General features: G+C 44.4%; 1 protein-coding gene across 1 annotated transcript in view; it reads left to right on the top strand.

The window, feature by feature from the left end:
- GPR39 (G protein-coupled receptor 39) overlaps positions 1 to 19,193 on the top strand; it is a 125,724-nt gene that overhangs the window by 83,150 nt on the left and 23,381 nt on the right. The window lies entirely within an intron of this gene.

The following is a 19,193-nucleotide window of genomic DNA, read 5'->3' on the forward strand; positions in this document are numbered from 1 at the left end:
CTCCCACAGTTGATTTCTTCACACCAAGCTGCTCGCCTATTGCAGATTCAGTCTTCCCAGCCAGGTGCAGGTCTACAATTTAGTTTCTGGTGTCCTTCGACAGCTCTTTGGTCTTGGCCATAGTGGAGTGTGACTGTTTGAACTTGTTATCAGTATAAATGACACCTGTCCACAACCTCAAACATGTGCCATTAATACAGGTAATGAGTGGGGGACAGAGAAGCCTCTTAAAGAAGAAGTTACAGGTCTGTGAGAGCTAGAAATCTTGGTTGTTTGTAGGTGACCAAATACTTATTTTACCGAGGAATTTACCAATTAATTCATTAGAAACCCTACAATGTGATTTCCTGTATTCTTTCCCCCCATTCTGTCTCTCATAGTTGAAGTGTACCTATGATGAAAATTACAGGCCTCTCTGATCTTTTTAAGTGGGAAAACTTGCACAATTGGTGGCTGACTAAATACTTTTTTGCCCCACTGTATCTTTTGGCCTGCACATTCCATAGATTTTGTACCCATTTGATTCGAGCCTCCATCCATTTCATAAAATGTTTGGCCTCTAGACCTGCCTGAAATTCCGGATGGCCGCAGATGGACATATACTTTGACAGTATGAAAGGAAGTTTAAATAATTGACGTGTTCTCTTCCACGCCGCAATTGTGTCTTTTACTAATAGACTAGTCTTGAGAGTATGGGGTAGAGCTCCAAATTTGGTGTGTAATAAGGCTTTTAGTTTCCATGGGTGAACTAATTGTGCTTCTATTAAGGTATTGGTATAGAAGTTTGTTCCAAAGACCCAGTCAATACTGTGTCTCATAAGACTGGCCAGATTATGGCATTTCAGGTAAGGTAGAGCCAAGCCTTCCAGGGCTTTCGGTAGTTGTAGTTTAAGTAGTGCTATTCTAGGTCTACAGCTTGCCCATATGAAGGACCGGAACGCGGTTTCTAGAGTGTTGATGTCAGAGTGTTTTTATAAGTTGCCCCCTACCCCCTAAAGAGAGAGGGTACTTCATCCAATGTTCTAAATTCGCCTGATTTTTTTTAATCACAGGTGGATAGTTCAATAGGTATAGAGATTTGGGTTTTCTCCCAATGTGTATGCCCAAATATTTTATTGAACTAGTGGCAACTTGTATTGGGACATCTAGGGGATTTTCAGATGACCTTGTGGAATTGCGCCCCAGGAATAATATCTCTGACTTGGCTGCATTTACCTTGAATCTGTAGATATTCCCAAAATCTAGCAGGAGTTGAAATAATGCTTATGTTCTAGGCTACCTATTTTAATTCCCTCAATGTTTTTTTCCAAACTTTGTTTTCGTGACATGGGTTCCAACAACAGGTTAAATATGAGAGGGGAAAGCGGGCAGCCTTGTCTGGTACTTTTGCTCATGTTAAAAAGTTCAGAAATGAAACCTGGGGTGTGTATTTTGGCTTGTGGGTTGGTATACAGTGCCTTAAGGTACTGCCTAAATGGGCCTTCAAATCCCACAGTGTCTAAAACATCATCCATCCACCCCCAGTCCACATTATCAAAAGCCTTTAGTAACCATGGCTGGGGATGGATGGATTTCGGGACGCATCTTGACTTCGTCCAACACTGTCAGGACTCTGCGTACGTTGGTAACTGCTGCCCTTCCTTGTATAAAGCCTACTTGAGCATGGGATATTAGTCTCGGCATTATACTCCCCAATCTATCAGAGAGCATCTTGGAGACCATCTTCAAGTCTACATTGATCAACGAGATTGTGTGGTACGAGGCAGCTAGTGTTGGATCTTTTCCTGGTTTCGGTAGTACTTTGATGTGTGCTGTGTTTATTTGGATTGGGATACATTTACCTTGCATATACCCTGTGTAGATTTGCGATAATGTTGGGGCTACACTGCGTGCAGAATTATTAGGCAAATGAGTATTTTGACCACATCATCCTCTTTATGCATGTTGTCTTACTCCAAGCTGTATAGGCTCGAAAGCCTACTACCAATTAAGCATATTAGGTGATGTGCATCTCTGTAATGAGAAGGGGTGTGGTCTAATGACATCAACACCCTATATCAGGTGTGCATAATTATTAGGCAACTTCCTTTCCTTTGGCAAAATGGGTCAAAAGAAGGACTTGACAGGCTCAGAAAAGTCAAAAATAGTGAGATATCTTGCAGAGGGATGCAGCACTCTTAAAATTGCAAAGCTTCTGAAGCGTGATCATCGAACAATCAAGCGTTTCATTCAAAATAGTCAACAGGGTCGCAAGAAGCGTGTGGAAAAACCAAGGCGCAAAATAACTGCCCATGAACTGAGAAAAGTCAAGCGTGCAGCTGCCAAGATGCCACTTGCCACCAGTTTGGCCATATTTCAGAGCTGCAACATCACTGGAGTGCCCAAAAGCGCAAGGTGTGCAATACTCAGAGACATGGCCAAGGTAAGAAAGGCTGAAAGACGACCACCACTGAACAAGACACACAAGCTGAAACGTCAAGACTGGGCCAAGAAATATCTCAAGACTGATTTTTCTAAGGTTTTATGGACTGATGAAATGAGAGTGAGTCTTGATGGGCCAGATGGATGGGCCCGTGGCTGGATTGGTAAAGGGCAGAGAGCTCCAGTCCGACTCAGACGCCAGCAAGGTGGAGGTGGAGTACTGGTTTGGGCTGGTATCATCAAAGATGAGCTTGTGGGGCCTTTTCGGGTTGAGGATGGAGTCAAGCTAAACTCCCAGTCCTACTGCCAGTTTCTGGAAGACACCTTCTTCAAGCAGTGGTACAGGATGAAGTCTGCATCTTTCAAGAAAAACATGATTTTCATGCAGGACAATGCTCCATCACACGCGTGGCTGGCAAGAAAGGGTATAAAAGAAGAAAATCTAATGACATGGCCTCCTTGTTCACCTGATCTGAACCCCATTGAGAACCTGTGGTCCATCATCAAATGTGAGATTTACAAGGAGGGAAAACAGTACACCTCTCTGAACAGTGTCTGGGAGGCTGTGGTTGCTGCTGCACGCAATGTTGATGGTGAACAGATCAAAACACTGACAGAATCCATGGATGGCAGGCTTTTGAGTGTCCTTGCAAAGAAAGGTGGCTATATTGGTCACTGATTTGTTTTTGTTTTGTTTTTGAATGTCAGAAATGTATATTTGTGAATGTTGAGATGTTATATTGGTTTCACTGGTAAAAATAAATAATTGAAATGGGTATATATTTGTTTTTTGTTAAGTTGCCTAATAATTATGCACAGTAATAGTCACCTGCACACACAGATATCCCCCTAAAATAGCTAAAACTAAAAACAAACTAAAAACTACTTCCAAAAATATTCAGCTTTGATATTAATGAGTTTTTTGGGTTCATTGAGAACATGGTTGTTGTTCAATAATAAAATTAATCCTCAAAAATACAACTTGCCTAATAATTCTGCACTCCCTGTATTTCTGGGGATAAGATATAAAAAAATTGGCGTTAAAGCCATCCAGGCCAGGGGTCTTGTCCAACGTTAGATTTTTAATGACCTTTGTAACATCCTCTGGACTGATGGGGACATTTAGGTTTCCTTTTTCCTCACCAGATAGCTTTGGCAGGGGGATGTCTTTCAGCCAGTCCCTGCCATATAATAATGGTGTTTGTGGGGATCTGTAAAGGTTTTTATAAAAATCTCGTAGGATTCCGTTGATTTCCTTCGGGTGAGTTTTTTGCCTTTCCCTGTTGTTCTTTAAGAAGTGGTATATTTGTTAATGGTCTTTTTCCCCGTGCCATTCTTGCTAATAGTCTGCCCGATTTGTTGTCATGTCTATATAAATGTGCCTCCCACTTTGATTGGATTGTGGTTTCCCATTTCTGAAGCCAAGTTTCATACTCCTCTTTGGTTAGTCGCCACTGCCTCTGTTATAAGGGAGATTAGTTTTTGGGGAAATTCGTGTAGGCTGTTCTCAGATTATCACTCAGTTGGTCTATCTTAGTTGTAATGGATTTTTTTCAATTGTACATGTATGCCATGATCCTACCACACAGTACTGCCTTACCCGCGTCCCATAATATCTGAGTGCTTGTTGTATCACCATTGTCTTGTTTGTATTCTAGCCACCAGCCCCATAACAGTTCCCTGAAGTTTTCGTCAGTGATTAAATTGGAGGGAAATCTCCATATGAATTCCTCTCCTCTGGGGATATTTCCCCGCAGCAGAATTGAGACTGGTGAGTGGTCAGATATAACCAAGTCTTCTATTTTTGGTTCAGTGAATAGTCCAAGCGTGACCATGGGCCGTGGGCGTGCGAGAAATGAGTATATTTCCTTCCCTCGGGATTGAGGGCTCACCATGAGTCTGTTAAATGTGCATCGTGGAGTAGGTGTGACAATCTGAGATCTTTAGTTTCCTGCTTCCTCTTCCTATCCCCGTGCTAGGTTTGTTTGGTCCATAGACATTATAAATGCTGATGTCCCCACCTGGCGAGGTGAGGTGTAAGTTTGATAATCTCTTCTGGTTATCATGAGAGTGCTGTACTATGGTGTAAGGGAGGCCTCGTCCCAGCAGGGTGAGTACACCTGCTTTCTTCCCATTTGCTACAGACCCAAAAACCTCCCACACCCAAAGACGCCTCATTCTAGAGGTCTGCCTCCGATAGATGTGTCTCCTGTAGGAGGGCAATATCAGCCTTTTGGCGTTTTAGATGTTTTAGTATCATCATACGTTTGTTAGGTGATCGTAGACCCTTCACATTCCATGATATTATTTTTAAAGGGCTAGCCATTAGGGATTTTGCAGTGTGGAACAATCAGACATCCTAGCAATAAAGAGAGAGCATTATTTCCCCTCTAACTTTAATTTTGCCCATTTGAACAGTAAACCCACCTGACCCCCACCCCAACTCAACTACCCAAAACAGCTCTCCCTGGCAAGAAAGACTTCCTGCATCCCAACTTAGGAGAGATCTAACTATCAGCATAGTGATTCTGATAGCATGCCAGAACAGCCTACAGCTATCAGTCTACAGCAGGGCATTGTGGGAGTTGTAGTTTTACAACAGCTAGAGGGCCGCAGGTTGAGCATGCCTGGTATAGAGCACTGACCAATCAGAATTTTATGGTATAGAGAGCTGACCAATCAGAGGTTTATGGTATAGAGAGCTGACCAATCAGAGGTTTATGGTATAGAGTGCTGACCAATCAGATGTTTATGGTATAGAGCGCTGACCAATCAGATGTTTATGGTATAGAGCGCTGACCAATCAGAGGTGTATGGTATAGAGCGCTGACCAATCAGAGGTGTATGGTATAGAGCACTGACCAATCAGATGTTTATGGTACAGAGCACGTCTATGTCTCGGTATAACGTTACACGCTACCTGGGCTGGTTTCTGACCCGATATAATCCCGTTAGCGGACCGGGCTTATACTTAACAAGGAACTAGTGCCAGTCTACCTGGCAGGCAGGACTCTTTCACTTGGGCAGTGAAAAGGTCCTTGTGACGAATACCGTACCCCGACTGACGTCCGAGGTCAACTATGTCGAGCTCACGAGACACAGTATGGTCACGGGTTACGCCCTCTCGGAGGAGCGGGTAAGGTCAGCTTGGTACAGTTTTCACCGACTCCTCCTGTCCAGACGGGCAACAAGCCTAGGAAGCCTGGTCACTGCCCCAGTGAAACAGTGCTTCCTCAGCCCGGGAAATCTGCCACCAGCTTCTCGTTTGATATAAGCCTGGTCCGCTAACAGGATTATACAGGGTAAGAAACAAACCCATGGTAGCTTATAACTAGGCCAAAACACGGACGTGGGGATTCGTGATAGAGATACAAGACAGCACAAGATTAAATTATATATTTAATTGCCTTAAGGGCACACTAGATATAACACTATACACAAAGAATATATACAGTGGTCTGAGGTTACAAATACAGGTAGTATGGTACAAACAGTATTAGTCTACTTTCACACTGGTGTTTTGGTTTCCGTTTGTGAGATCCGTTCAGGGCTCTCACAAGTGTCCAAAACGGACCAGTTTGGCCCTAATGCATTCTGAATGGATAAGGATCCGCTCATAATGTATCAGTTTGCCTCAGTTTCGCCTCCATTGCGTTCTGGAGCGTTTTGGTGTCCGTCTGATGAAACTGAGCCAAACGGATCCATTCTGACACACAATGTAAGTCAATGGGGTCGGATCTCTTTTCTAAAACACAATCTGGCACAATAGAAAACGGATACGTCCTCCATTGACTTTCAATGGTGTTCAAGACGGATTCATTTGGCCAATGTTAAAAATAATACAAACGGATGCGTTCTGAACGGATGCATGCGGTTGTATTATTGGTGCGGATCTGTATGTGCAGATACATGACGGATCCACACCAAACACGAGTGTGAAAGTAGCCTTACACAGAGTACAAGTCAGTTACCGGGTAGATGAATGTTCCTTTGGGTTATGATGGTGGAATAGTCATTGGCTGCGGTCGCGTGGGGGCAGTGATGTCAGCAGTTTCCAGGTCTCTCCAAACGCATGGCACGATGTGACCCCGTTTCAGAGAAAAACACGCCCGCTTGCTGGCACAAGCCTTCTAAACTGTATCCTGCCCCTCCTCTTCCCACCTCTGGGAAGGGTCCCCCCCTCCCTGATGATCCTGGCAGCTCAATGACCACAAAACCCTTTAGGGTTCATAGCTCCAGACCAGAAGGTCACAGGGAGATGGTTCTGGGACCAACAGACCCGTCTAGGTTCCGGCTACAAGTAGAGTCCAAGCATGGTACTGTTATTTAGTTTCTGTGGGGAGATATGTATATCTCCCTTTCCTGGCATCCCACCGCCAGACTATGACCACGGGCCTGTTTATCGTGGCCACAGGGACACAAATATGTATTCGGTTTGTGCCTGTGATGGCCGGGCGTTTCATAATTCCTTATGAAATGCCGGTCCCAGAAAGTCTGATAATTTCCATTTAACTGGTGGAGGGACTAGACCTCATGCTGAGAGATTCTTCCTGTTACATAAGCTTGGTTCCTGGCTGACTGGAGGACATGTGAATTTGTAAACAAGTGACTTGCTTGAAGCAAGGACCCCTGTGAAGTTCACTACCTCTGCTATCTGACAAGCTGAGGGTTGAAGTGAGACCTTATTTTGCATGTACACTGACCACGGTGAATTAAATGAGAATCATGGCTGCCATTAAATGATAATCCATATTCCTGCCAGTCCTCTCAGCGAGTGTTGTGCCACACCGGAGGCTGCGTGGGTGACCACTTCTCATTCCCCGTGGCTTCCTGTGCCTGCGTGGATAGGAGGTGTCTGTGTAAACTGTGCCAAGCTGACCTTACGTGCTCCCAGGGACAAACAAGTGACAAAACTGTACCATGTTATCCCAATGCACAATGATGTCAGGCGCCGCTGCAAAGTGCGGTTCATCACAGGGGCCGTTGCGTTAGTCGGGGGGCCCCCCAAAAAAATGGATTGCTCCATAGTCCTGGAACCCTGGGTTACACATTTAGGCCTCATGCACACGGCCGTTCTGTGCATTGGGGACAGCAATTTGCGGTCGCCAATGTACGGGCAATGTCCGTGCGGCGGACGGGACAGATCGAGACTCATTCAACTTTATTGGGTCCGTGATCTATTCGCACCGCAAAAAAATAGAACATTGCGGACCCATTCAATGAGGGGAGCACACACCCGGTGCCCGCATATTGTGGATATTGTGCATACGGCCACGGCCGGGCAACGGCAGTGTGCATGAGGCCTTAGTGTCAGGATCCTTTTTGGCAGACAGATCTTCTCAGGACATCTCTCTGATTGTCCTAATGCTGTATACAAGGTTTGCTGATTGTGAAGCTTTGAATTTGCTGCCATGGAGAACAGCAGGATTTCAGCTTATTAACTGTTCGAGGATGAAAGAGTCCCTGTGTCACAGTCCAATGAACCGACATCTCAGCTGCTTTTAATCAGATGAGATCCTGAAGGAGAAAGGATGAATATTAAATATGAAAGGGGGAAGCCATAGGAGCGGAGCAGGCCGCGTGTGGATCCAGCATCTCACATTCTCACTCTGGTGTTCATTCTATCGATGGAAATGTCCATCAGATCTCAGGAGCATCACAGCTTCTTCATTAAATACAAGAAGCTTCACAAGTCAGCAGGACTTAAACCGTTCATTCCTTAATCACAGCAAATTCCAAGAGTCTTAACGAGAAGAAACCGGAGCAGCAGAGAAACACCCAAAGCGTGGCCGAGAAGCTGCAAATGAGAGACATGGCTTGATACATGCACAGAGATACACATTCATACATGCATAGGTTTATACACATAGACACACTGTGACAACCACCCGCCAATCCCATTGTACTATGCCACAGTTGCCATACAGGTCTCGTCCACTAGAGACTTCTGGAGGCGAATCCACTGTGAGCACAGTAAACGTTTAAGATTGGTTGGTGTGCCCATACATGATACAATCGCGATTGTATGTACAATCGGTAAAATAAAGTTATTGATTTCGCGCGGGAAATCAACTTATATTGCTGCCACCACTCTTTGTATTGAATCGGGGCTAGGAGACCCCGGCTAGCTATTGCTAAAGGTTTAGAAATATATAGGTAGAAATAAGACAATGCGGTACTATGTCTCTTCTGAGAACAGAGTTCTTAGCATAGACCAAATAATCAGGTAACAAGGGCAAAACTGGAACAATTTAATTGTTTTATTATAAAAACTACACACAGAAATATACATTATAACTGACAGATAAATATACCTGCCTGTCGAACAGATTTGTTGGATAGAAATAAGTAAGAGATGAAAGGGAATAGAATGTCTGTAAAAGATAAAGTCTTTGCAAGAAATAATCCAAGATGGCAGGGTGCCCGTGTCCAGCGGGCGGTCGTGATGTTATTCGACTTCAAATGGTAGATGAAGGACCAGGACCTGAGTGGGTCGCAGTGTTTTACCCACTCTGTAGCTTGGAGTGGCTATGACACGCACAAGTCCAGCCTTGTGTAATTGGAACAGGGGGCAGTTCTTGTCCCAGATAGAGAAAATCTGGCAGCATCCTTGCTTTGCCAGATTCTCCGTACCCATAGGTCAAATTAAAAAAAAGAATTCATATTTATAATTAGTAGAACTTTACGAATCATCTGATACCAAATATGACTGGAAGACAATACCGTGTGCCTGAGAACCTTTATATCTCGAAGCGGGAATCTCCAATTTGCTTGCAGATTTCCTGGAAGGTGTGTTAGAATAACCCCCACCCTTTCTGAAGAGATTGTTCATTCTGCATTTTCCTAACCCATGAAATATGAATAAGATATGGGAAAAATATACAATCTATGGATTGGAGGTGACTTTAAGGTCATCTCTCTTCTTGTACCAACCAATTGCTTGATAAGGATCTGTCATTCTCTCTTGAAGTTTCTGACCAGGTCTAAGGGTATTAAGACCCCTGCTGTGCTGGGGCCACTCAGACTAGAGAGAGGGCACTTTTATGGGGTTTTGTCAAGATAAAATCAGATTGATGGATACTTAACCTGGCAGGGGTTTCTCCTAGGGCCAGGAAGAATCTTTTGGAGCTGGGAAGGTGAATTACTTATAGGTTGAGAGAGTTTAAACTCTTTGTGTGAATGAGAGGTCTCTTTTCTTTGGTAATCGGTATTGCCGAGATCGCGAAGCATCACACACACAGATACATACTGTACCAGTCAAACATTTGCACACACCTTTTAATTCTATGTTTTGTTTTTTTCGAAACCTTCTACATTGTAGATTCATATTGAAGACCTGAAGATGATGAGAGATCACACATGGAATGAAGTAGGAAACAATCCAGAATGTTTTATATTTTACATCCTCCATAGTCACCCCCTTTTGCTTTGATGACAGCTCTGTACACTCTGGGCATTCTCGTATCAGCCTCACAAGGTAGTCACCTAGAATGGTTTTCCAATTGAAGGCGTTTCCAGAGGAGCTGAGCACGTTGGCTGATTTTCCTTCACTCTGCCTCCAATCCATCCCAAACCATCTCAGTTGGGTCAAGGTCAGGTGATTTTGGGAGCCATGCCATAGCCCTTACATAGCCAGAAGGTATGCATGAGGTCATTGTCCTGCTGAAAAACAAATGCTGGTCCCCAAGGTCAAACCAGATAGGATGGCACCCCCACACCATCTCCTCCATGCTTCACTGTGGGAACCACACATATAGAGAACATCCACTCACCTTTTCTGCGTCTCACAAAAACATGTTGGTTGTACCCATAAATCTCAAATTTTGACTCTATAGACCAATGTACAGACTTCCACTGGTTTAATGTCCATTCCTTGTGCTTCTTTTCCCATCTCTTCTTTTTCCTCAGTAGTGGCTTCTTTGCAGCAGTTCCACCATAAAGTCTTGGTTCTCACAGTCTTCTTGACCTAACCCTAACCTAATTGACCTCTGTAAAGTGCTTCTGGAGTCCTTGATTTCAGTTGATGGCGAGACGTGCCTGGTTCTTGATCTCTGTAAAGTGATGCCAGAGGCCCCAATTTCAGTGGATGAGATGTGCCTAGTACTTGATCTCTGTAAAGGGTTTCTGGAGGGTCTACTTTCAGTTGATGGTGAGACGTGCCTGGTATTGGATTCTCTGTAAAAGGTTTCTGGAGGAACTAATTTCAGTTGATGGTGAGACGTGCCTGGTACTTGATCTCTGTAAAAAGTTTCTGGAGGCTGTGATTTCAGTTGGTGAGAAGTGCCTGGTTCTTGATCTCTGTAAAGTGATGCCAGAGTCCCCGTTTTCAGTTGGTGATGAGATGTGCCTAGTACGTGATCTCTGTAAAGGGTTTCTGGAGCCCTTGATTTCATTTGATGGTGAGACGCACCTGGTACTTGATCTCTGTAAAGAGTTTCTGGAGACTGTGATTTCAGTTGATGGTGAGACGTGCCTGGTATTGGTTTCTCTGTAAAGGGTTTCTGGAGGAAATAATTTCAGTTGATTGTGAGACGTGCCTAGGGTTAGGCGATTATAAAAATATTCCCACAATAACAATATTAAGAAAGGAGACATTTATATGTTATGGAGGATACAAGGAGACATTATACCGTATGGAAAGAGAAGGAGACATGAGGCAGCGCCTCGTGTGTGGTGCTGTTTCGTTTAGAGAGATAATAAGTAATAAAGTTGCACTTACCAACTTTTGTTGTGAAAAGTCACAACAGCTGTGTTGAACTTGGCTGATATTGCCCGATCAGCATACGAGTGCCTGCGCTGCTGCCTTGGTTCCTACCCGTGCCGTGGATGCGGTCGTCGGGATGAAATGATCCGTGAAGGAGAAGAAGAAAAGGGAACCTCTATATCGGCGCTGTCACCAGGACCAGGTGAGTATTGGTAAAAGCAGATAGTAATTTTTATTTGCAGTGTATGCGTTTCAAGGGCGGAGCGCCCTCTTCATCAGGACTGTCCTGATGAAGAGGGCTCTCCGCCTTTGAAACGCGTACACTGCAAATAGTAATTTTTATATGCTTTTACCAGTACTCACCTGGTATCTGACTCCTGCTGACAGCGCTGATATAGAGGCTCCCTTTTCTTCTTCTTCTTCACGGATTATACCGTATTGGGGATACAAGGAGACGTTATACCATATGGAGGATACAAGGAGAAGTTATACCATATGGAGGATACAAGGAGACGTTATACCGTATGGAGGATACAAGGAAATGTTATACCGTATGGAGGGTACAAGGAGACATTACACCGTATGGGGGATATAAGTATATGTTATACTGTATGGAGGATACAAGGAGATGCTACACCGTATGGCAGATACAAGGAGACCTTATATCATATGGAGGATACAAGGAGACGTTATACCGTATGGAGGGTACAAGGAGACGTTATACCGTATGGTGGATACAAGGAGACGTTATACCGTATGGTGGATACAAGGAGACGTTATACCGTATGGTGGATACAAGGATACGTTATACCGTATGGTGGATACAAGGAAACGTTATACCGTATGGAGGGTACAAGGAGACGTTATACCGTATGGAGGATACAAGGAGACGTTATAGCATATGGAGGATACAAGGAGACGTTATACCGTATGGAGGATACAAGGAGACGTTATCCCCTATGAAGGATACAAGAAGACGTTATACCCTATGGTGGATACAAGGAGACGTTATACCGTATGGTGGATACAAGGAGACATTATACCGTATGGTGGATACAAGGAGACATTATACCGTATGGAGGGTACAAGGAGACGTTATACCGTATGGAGGGTACAAGGAGACGTTATACCGTATGGAGGATACAAGGAGACGTTATACCGTATGGAGGGTACAAGGAGACGTTATACCGTATGGAGGGTACAAGGACACGTTATACCGTATGGAGGGTACAAGGACATGTTATACCGTATGGAGGGTACAAGGAGACAGTATATTATTATTATATTATATCAGCAGGATGACGCGGCTTAGCACGGGTACATTTCGACTATTTCATTAAATTTTTTGTGTGTGAGATATCCACAGTGTTCCCTATAACAGTGACCTCTACAGTACCTGTCCCTCCTAGTAGTGACCTCCACAGCAGTCCACCACATTAACTGTAGTGATGTCGCGAACATAAAATTTTCAGTTCGCGAACAGCGAACGAGAACTTCCGCAAATGTTCGCGAACTGGCGAACCGGGCGAACCGCCATAGACTTCAATAGACAGGCGAATTTTAAAACCCACAGGGACTCTTTCTGGCCACAATAGTGATGAGAAAGTTGTTTCAAGGGGTCTAACACCTGGACTGTGGCATGCCGGAGGGGGATCTATGGCAAAACTCCCATGGAAAATTACGTAGTGGACGCAGAGTCGGGTTTTAATCCATAAAGGGCATAAATCAACTAACATTCCTAAATTGTTTGGAATAACGTGCTTTAAAACATCCAGTGTGTGTATACGATCAGGTATGATGTTGTATCGATCAGGTAGTGTAAGGGTTACGCCCGCATCACAGACATTGACAGACCAAACTCCCCTTTTAAAACTCCGCAAACAGTTCATTTGCACAACCGCAAACTCCCCATTTGCACAAGGTTGGATACCAAGCTAGCCACGTCCCGGTGATGTCATTGAAGGTTTCTTCCTCCACCCAGCCACGTACAACACCAAGGGTCCCCGAAAGGTCAATTGAATTGATTTTTCGAACGGGGAGATGGTTAAAAAAACGCTGGCTCCCTCCCCTTTGTTTTTATCCACGGTGACTGCGTCTGCGCCGTGCAATTTACTGTCACACCCGATATGAGTGGTATTTTCTGTAGTACTATTCTCATCAGTTTAATCCCTCTAACGTCCCCAATCTGGGTGCCATTTATTGAATAGATTTTTCGAACGGGGAGATGGTATCAGTGGTTGGCACTGGCAGTGGGCACACTACAGTCAGTAGAAGCGGGCCTGACACACACTGGCAGCAGGCAAGCAACTGAAATTACACTAAAGTGTAAAAATTAAATGCCTTATTTATCGGCAAGCTACTGTGCCACCCGGTATGAGTGGTTGGCACTGGCAGTGGGCACACTACAGTCAGTGGAAGAGGGCCTGACACACACTGGCAGCAGGCAAGCAACTGAATTTAGACTACTGTCTAAAAATTAAATGCCTTATTTATCGGCAAGCTACTGTGCCACCCGGTATGAGTGGTTGGCACTGGCAGTGGGCACACTACAGTCAGTGGAAGAGGGCCTGACACACACTGGCAGCAGGCAAGCAACTGAATTTAGACTACTGTCTAAAAATTAAATGCCTTATTTATCGGCAAGCTACTGTGCCACCCGGTATCAGTGGTTGGCACTGGCAGTGGGCACACTACAGTCAGTTGAAGTCGGCCTGACACACACTAGCAGCAGGCAAGCAGCTGAAATTACACTAAAGTGTAAAAATTAAATGCCTTTTTTATGCAAAGTCCTGTGCCAGCCGGTATGAGTGGTGGGCACTGGCAGTGGGCACACTACAGTCAGTGGAAGTCAGCCTGACACACACTGGCAGGCAACTAACCTTAGATTAAAGTGTAAAAATTAAGTGCCTATTTTTTAAGCAAAGTCCTGTGCCACTCGGTATGACAGGGGTGGGCACTGGCAGTGGGCACACTACAGTCAGTTGAAGTCGGCCTGACACACACTAGCAGCAGGCAAGCAGCTGAAATTACATTAAAGTGTAAAAATTAAATGCCTTTTTTAAGCAAAGTCCTGTGCCAGCCGGTATGAGTGGTGGGCACTGGCAGTGGGCACACTACAGTCAGTGGAAGTCAGCCTGACACACACTGGCAGGCAACTAACCTTAGATTAAAGTGTAAAAATTAAGTGCCTATTTTTTAAGCAAAGTCCTGTGCCACTCGGGATGACAGGGGTGGGCACTGGCAGTGGGCACACTACAGTCAGTTGAAGTCGGCCTGACACACACTGGCAGGCAACTAACCTTAGATTAAAGTGTAAAAATGAAGTGCCTTTTTTTTAAGCAAAGTCCTGTGCCAGCCGGTATGAGTGGTGGGCACTGGCAGTGGGCACACTACAGTCAGTGGAAGTCAGCCTGACACACACTGGCAGGCAACTAACCTTAGATTAAAGTGTAAAAATTAAGTGCCTATTTTTTAAGCAAAGTCCTGTGCCACTCGGGATGACAGGGGTGGGCACTGGCAGTGGGCACACTACAGTCAGTTGAAGTCGGCCTGACACACACTGGCAGGCAACTAACCTTAGATTAAAGTGTAAAAATGAAGTGCCTTTTTTTTAAGCAAAGTCCTGTGCCACACGGGATGACAGGGGTGGGCACTGGCAGTGGGCACACTACAGTCAGTTGAAGTCGGCCTGACACACACTAGCAGCAGGCAAGCAGCTGAAATTACACTAAAGTGTAAAAATTAAATGCCTTTTTTATGCAAAGTCCTGTGCCAGCCGGTATGAGTGGTGGGCACTGGCAGTGGGCACACTACAGTCAGTGGAAGTCAGCCTGACACACACTGGCAGGCAACTAACCTTAGATTAAAGTGTAAAAATTAAGTGCCTTTTTTTAAGCAAAGTCCTGTGCCACACGGAATGACAGGGGTGAGCACTGGCAGTGGGCACACTACAGTCTGTGGGCCTGCAGCTCCTCACACACAGGCAGGCCAGGCAACTGCAATATGTATATAAAGGAAAAAAAAAAAGCAGACTAATGTTGCAGCCCTAAAAAGGGCTTTTTGGGGTGCTGTCAGGACGCTGTCCTTACAGCAGAGATCAGATGAGTCTTTCAGGACTGGAGTGGACACTGAATTCACTAGCCTAGCTATCGATTTCCCAATTAAATCAGCAGCAGTTACAGTCTCCCTCCTCTCACTAAGACTGCAGCTTCAGAATGAATCTAAAATGGATGCTGTGCAGGAGGTGGGAGGGTCTGGGAGGGAGGGTATGCTGCTGATTGGCTGGAATGTGTCTGCTGACTGTGAGGTACAGGGTCAAAGTTTGCTCAATGATGATGTATAGGGGGCGGACCGAACATCGCATGTGTTCGCCCGGCAGAGGCGAACGCGAACAAGCTATGTTCGCCGGGAACTGTTCGCCGTCGGATAGTTCGGGCCATCTCTAATTAACTGTGACCTTCACAGCCCCCTCCCCATAACAGTGTTCTCCACAGTAGCCCGTCCCCTTAACTGTAACCTCCACAGAGCACTGCTCCCTTAATTTTGACATCCACAGTGCCCTGCCCCTTTTACTCTGACATACACATTGGCCTCACCCTTTAAAATGACCTTCACATTAGCCGCCTCCTTAACAGTCACCCCACAATGCTCTGCCCTTTTAAAAGTAACCTCTACAGTGTACTGCCCCCTTAACAGTGACCTGCACAGTGACCTCTACATCACCAGACCCATTTAACATTGACCTCCACAGTACCCCGCCCCCTTAACAGTGACCTCTACATCACCAGACCCATTTAACATTGACCTCCACAGTACCCCGCCCCCTTAACACTGGCCTTCACAATGGCCTGCATCCTTTACAGTGACCACCACATGGCTCCACCCTCTTAACATTTATCTCCACAGCAGCCCTGCCGCCTTAACAATGGCTTCCACAGCAGGCCCACCCCCGTAGCATTGATCTCCACAGCAGCCCTGCCGCCTTAACAATGGCTTCCACAGCAGGCCCACCCCCGTAGCATTTATCTCCACAGCAGCCCTGCCGCCTTAACAATGGCTTCCACAGCAGGCCCACCCCCGTAGCATTGATCTCCACAGCAGCCCTGCCGCCTTAACAATGGCTTCCACAGCAGGCCCACCCCCGTAGCATTGATCTCCACAGCAGCCCTGCCGCCTTAACAATGGCTTCCACAGCAGGCCCACCCCTGTAACATTGATCTCCACAGCAGCCCTGCCGCCTTAACAATGGCTTCCACAGCAGGCCCACCCCTGTAACATTGATCTCCACAGCAGCCCTGCCGCCTTAACAATGGCTTCCACAGCAGGCCCACCCCCGTAACATTGATCTCCACAGCAGCCCTGCCGCCTTAACAATGGCTTCCACAGCAGGCCCACCCCCGTAGCATTTATCTCCACAGCAGCCCTGCCGCCTTAACAATGGCTTCCACAGCAGGCCCACCCCCGTAGCATTTATCTCCACAGCAGCCCTGCCGCCTTAACAATGGCTTCCACAGCAGGCCCACCCCCGTAACATTGATCTCCACAGCTGCCCTGCCGCCTTAACAATGGCTTCCACAGCAGGCCCACCCCCGTAACACTGATCTTCACAGCAGCTTGCTTCCTTAACTACTTCCCATCTGGGCCATTTGCCCCCTTCCTGACCAGACCTAATTTTGCAAAACTGACATATCTCACTTTATGTGGTAATAACTTTGGAACGCCTTTATTTATCCAAGTCATTCAGAGATTGTTTTCTCGTGACACATTGTACTTCATGATAGTCATAAATTTAAGTCAAAATATTTCACCTTTATTTATTAAAAAAATCCCAAATTTATCCAAAAATTTGAAAAATTCGCAATTTTCTAAATTTCAATTTCTCTGCTTTTAAAACAGAAAGTGATACCTCATAAAATATTTATTACTTAACATTCCCCATATGTCTACTTTATGTTAGCATCATTTTGGAAATGTCATTTTATTTTTTTAGGACGTTAGAAGGCTTAGAAGTTTAGAAGCAATTCTTCAAATTTTTAAGAAAATTGCCAAAACCTACTTTTTAACCCCTTAAGGACCGGGCTCATTTTCACCTTAAGGACCAGGCCATTTTTTGGAAATCTGACCAGTGTCACTTTAAGTGCTCATAACTTTAAAACGCTTTGACTTATCCAGGCCGTTCTGAGATTGTTTTTTCGTCACATATTGTACTTCATGACACTGGTAAAATGAAGTCAAAAAAATTATTTTTTTTGCACAAAAAAAATACCTAATTTACCAAAAATTTGGAAAAATTTGCAGATTTCAAAGTTTCAGTTTCTCTACTTCTGTAATACATAGTAATACCCCAAAAAATTGTGATGACTTTACATTCCCCATATGTCTACTTCATGTTTGAATTGTTTTGGGAATGATATTTTATTTCTTGGGGATGTTACAAGGGTTAGAAGTTTAGAAGCAAATCTTGAAATTTTTCAGAAATTTACAAAAACTCAATTTTTAGGGACTAGTTCAGGTCTGAAGTCACTTTGCGAGGCTTACATAATAGAAACCACCCAAAAATGACCCCATCTAAGAAACTACACCCCTCAAGGTATTCAAAACTGATTTTGCATACATTGTTAACCCTTTAGGGGTTGCACAAGAGTTATTGGCAAATGGGGAGGAAATTTGAGAATTTCATTTTTTTGTCTAATTTTTTATTTTAACCCATTTTTTACACTAACAAAGCAAGAGTTAACAGCCAAACAAGATTGTATCTTTATTGCCCTGACTCTGCCGTTTACAGAAACACCCAATATGTGGCCGTAAACTACTGTACGGCCACACAGCGGGGCGTAGAGTGAAAGGTGCGCCGTTTGGTTTTTGGAAGGCAGATTTTTATGGACTGGTTTATTTACACCATGTCCCATTTGAAGCCCCCTGATGCACCCCTAGAGGAGAAACTCCCTAAAAGTGACCTCATCTAAGAAACTACACCCCTCAAGGTATTCAAAACTGATTTTACATACGTCGTTAACCCTTTAGGTGTTGCACAAGAGTTATTGGCAAATGGGGATGAAATTTGAGAATTTCATTTTTTTGCCTAATTTTCAATTTTAACCCATTTTTTCCACTAACAAAGCAAGGGTTAACAGCCAAACAAGAGTGTATCTTTATTGCCCTGACTCTGCTGTTCACAGAAACACCCCATATGTGGCCGTAAACTACTGTACGGCCACACAGTAGGGCGTAGAGTGAAAGGTGCGCGGTTTGGTTTTTGGAAGGCAGGTTTTGCTGGACTGTTTTTTTGACACCATGTCCCATTTGAAGCCCCCCTGATGCACCCCTAGATTAGAAATTCCATAAAAGTGACCCCATCTAAGAAACTACACCCCTCAAGCTATTCAAAACTGATTTTACAAACTTTGTTAACACTTTAGGTATTGCACAAGATTTAATGGAAAATAGAGACACAATTTCAAAATTTCACATTTTTGGCAGATTTTCCATTTTTATATTTTTTTTCCAGTTACAAAGCAAGGGTTAACAGCCAAACAAAACTCATTATTTATGGCCCTTATTCTGTAGTTTACAGAAACACCCCATATGTGGTCGTAAACCGCTGTACGGGCACACGGCAGGGCGCAGAAGGAAAGAAATGCCATACGGTTTTTGGAAGGCAGATTTTGCTGGACTGGTTTTTTGACACCATGTCCCATTTGAAGCCCCCCTGATGCACCCCTAGAGTAGAAACTCCAAAAAAGTGACTCCATTTTAGAAACTACGGGATAGGGTGGCAGTTTTGTTGGTACTAGTTTAGGGTACATATGATTTTTGGTTGCTCTATATTACACTTTTTGTGCAGCAAGGAAAAAAAGAAATAGCTTTTTTGGCACGTTTTTTTTTTTTTGTTATTTACAACATTCATCTGACAGGTTTTATCATGTGGTAATTTTATAGAGCAGGTTGTCACGGACGCGGCGATACCTAATATGTATACTATTTTTTTTATTTATGTAAGTTTTATACAATAACTTCATTTTTAAAACCCAAAAAATGTTTTAGTGTCTCCATAGTCTAAGAGCCATAG

This window comes from Bufo bufo, chromosome 7 (assembly GCF_905171765.1).
Source record: "Bufo bufo chromosome 7, aBufBuf1.1, whole genome shotgun sequence".
Taxonomy (NCBI): Eukaryota; Metazoa; Chordata; class Amphibia; order Anura; family Bufonidae; genus Bufo; species Bufo bufo.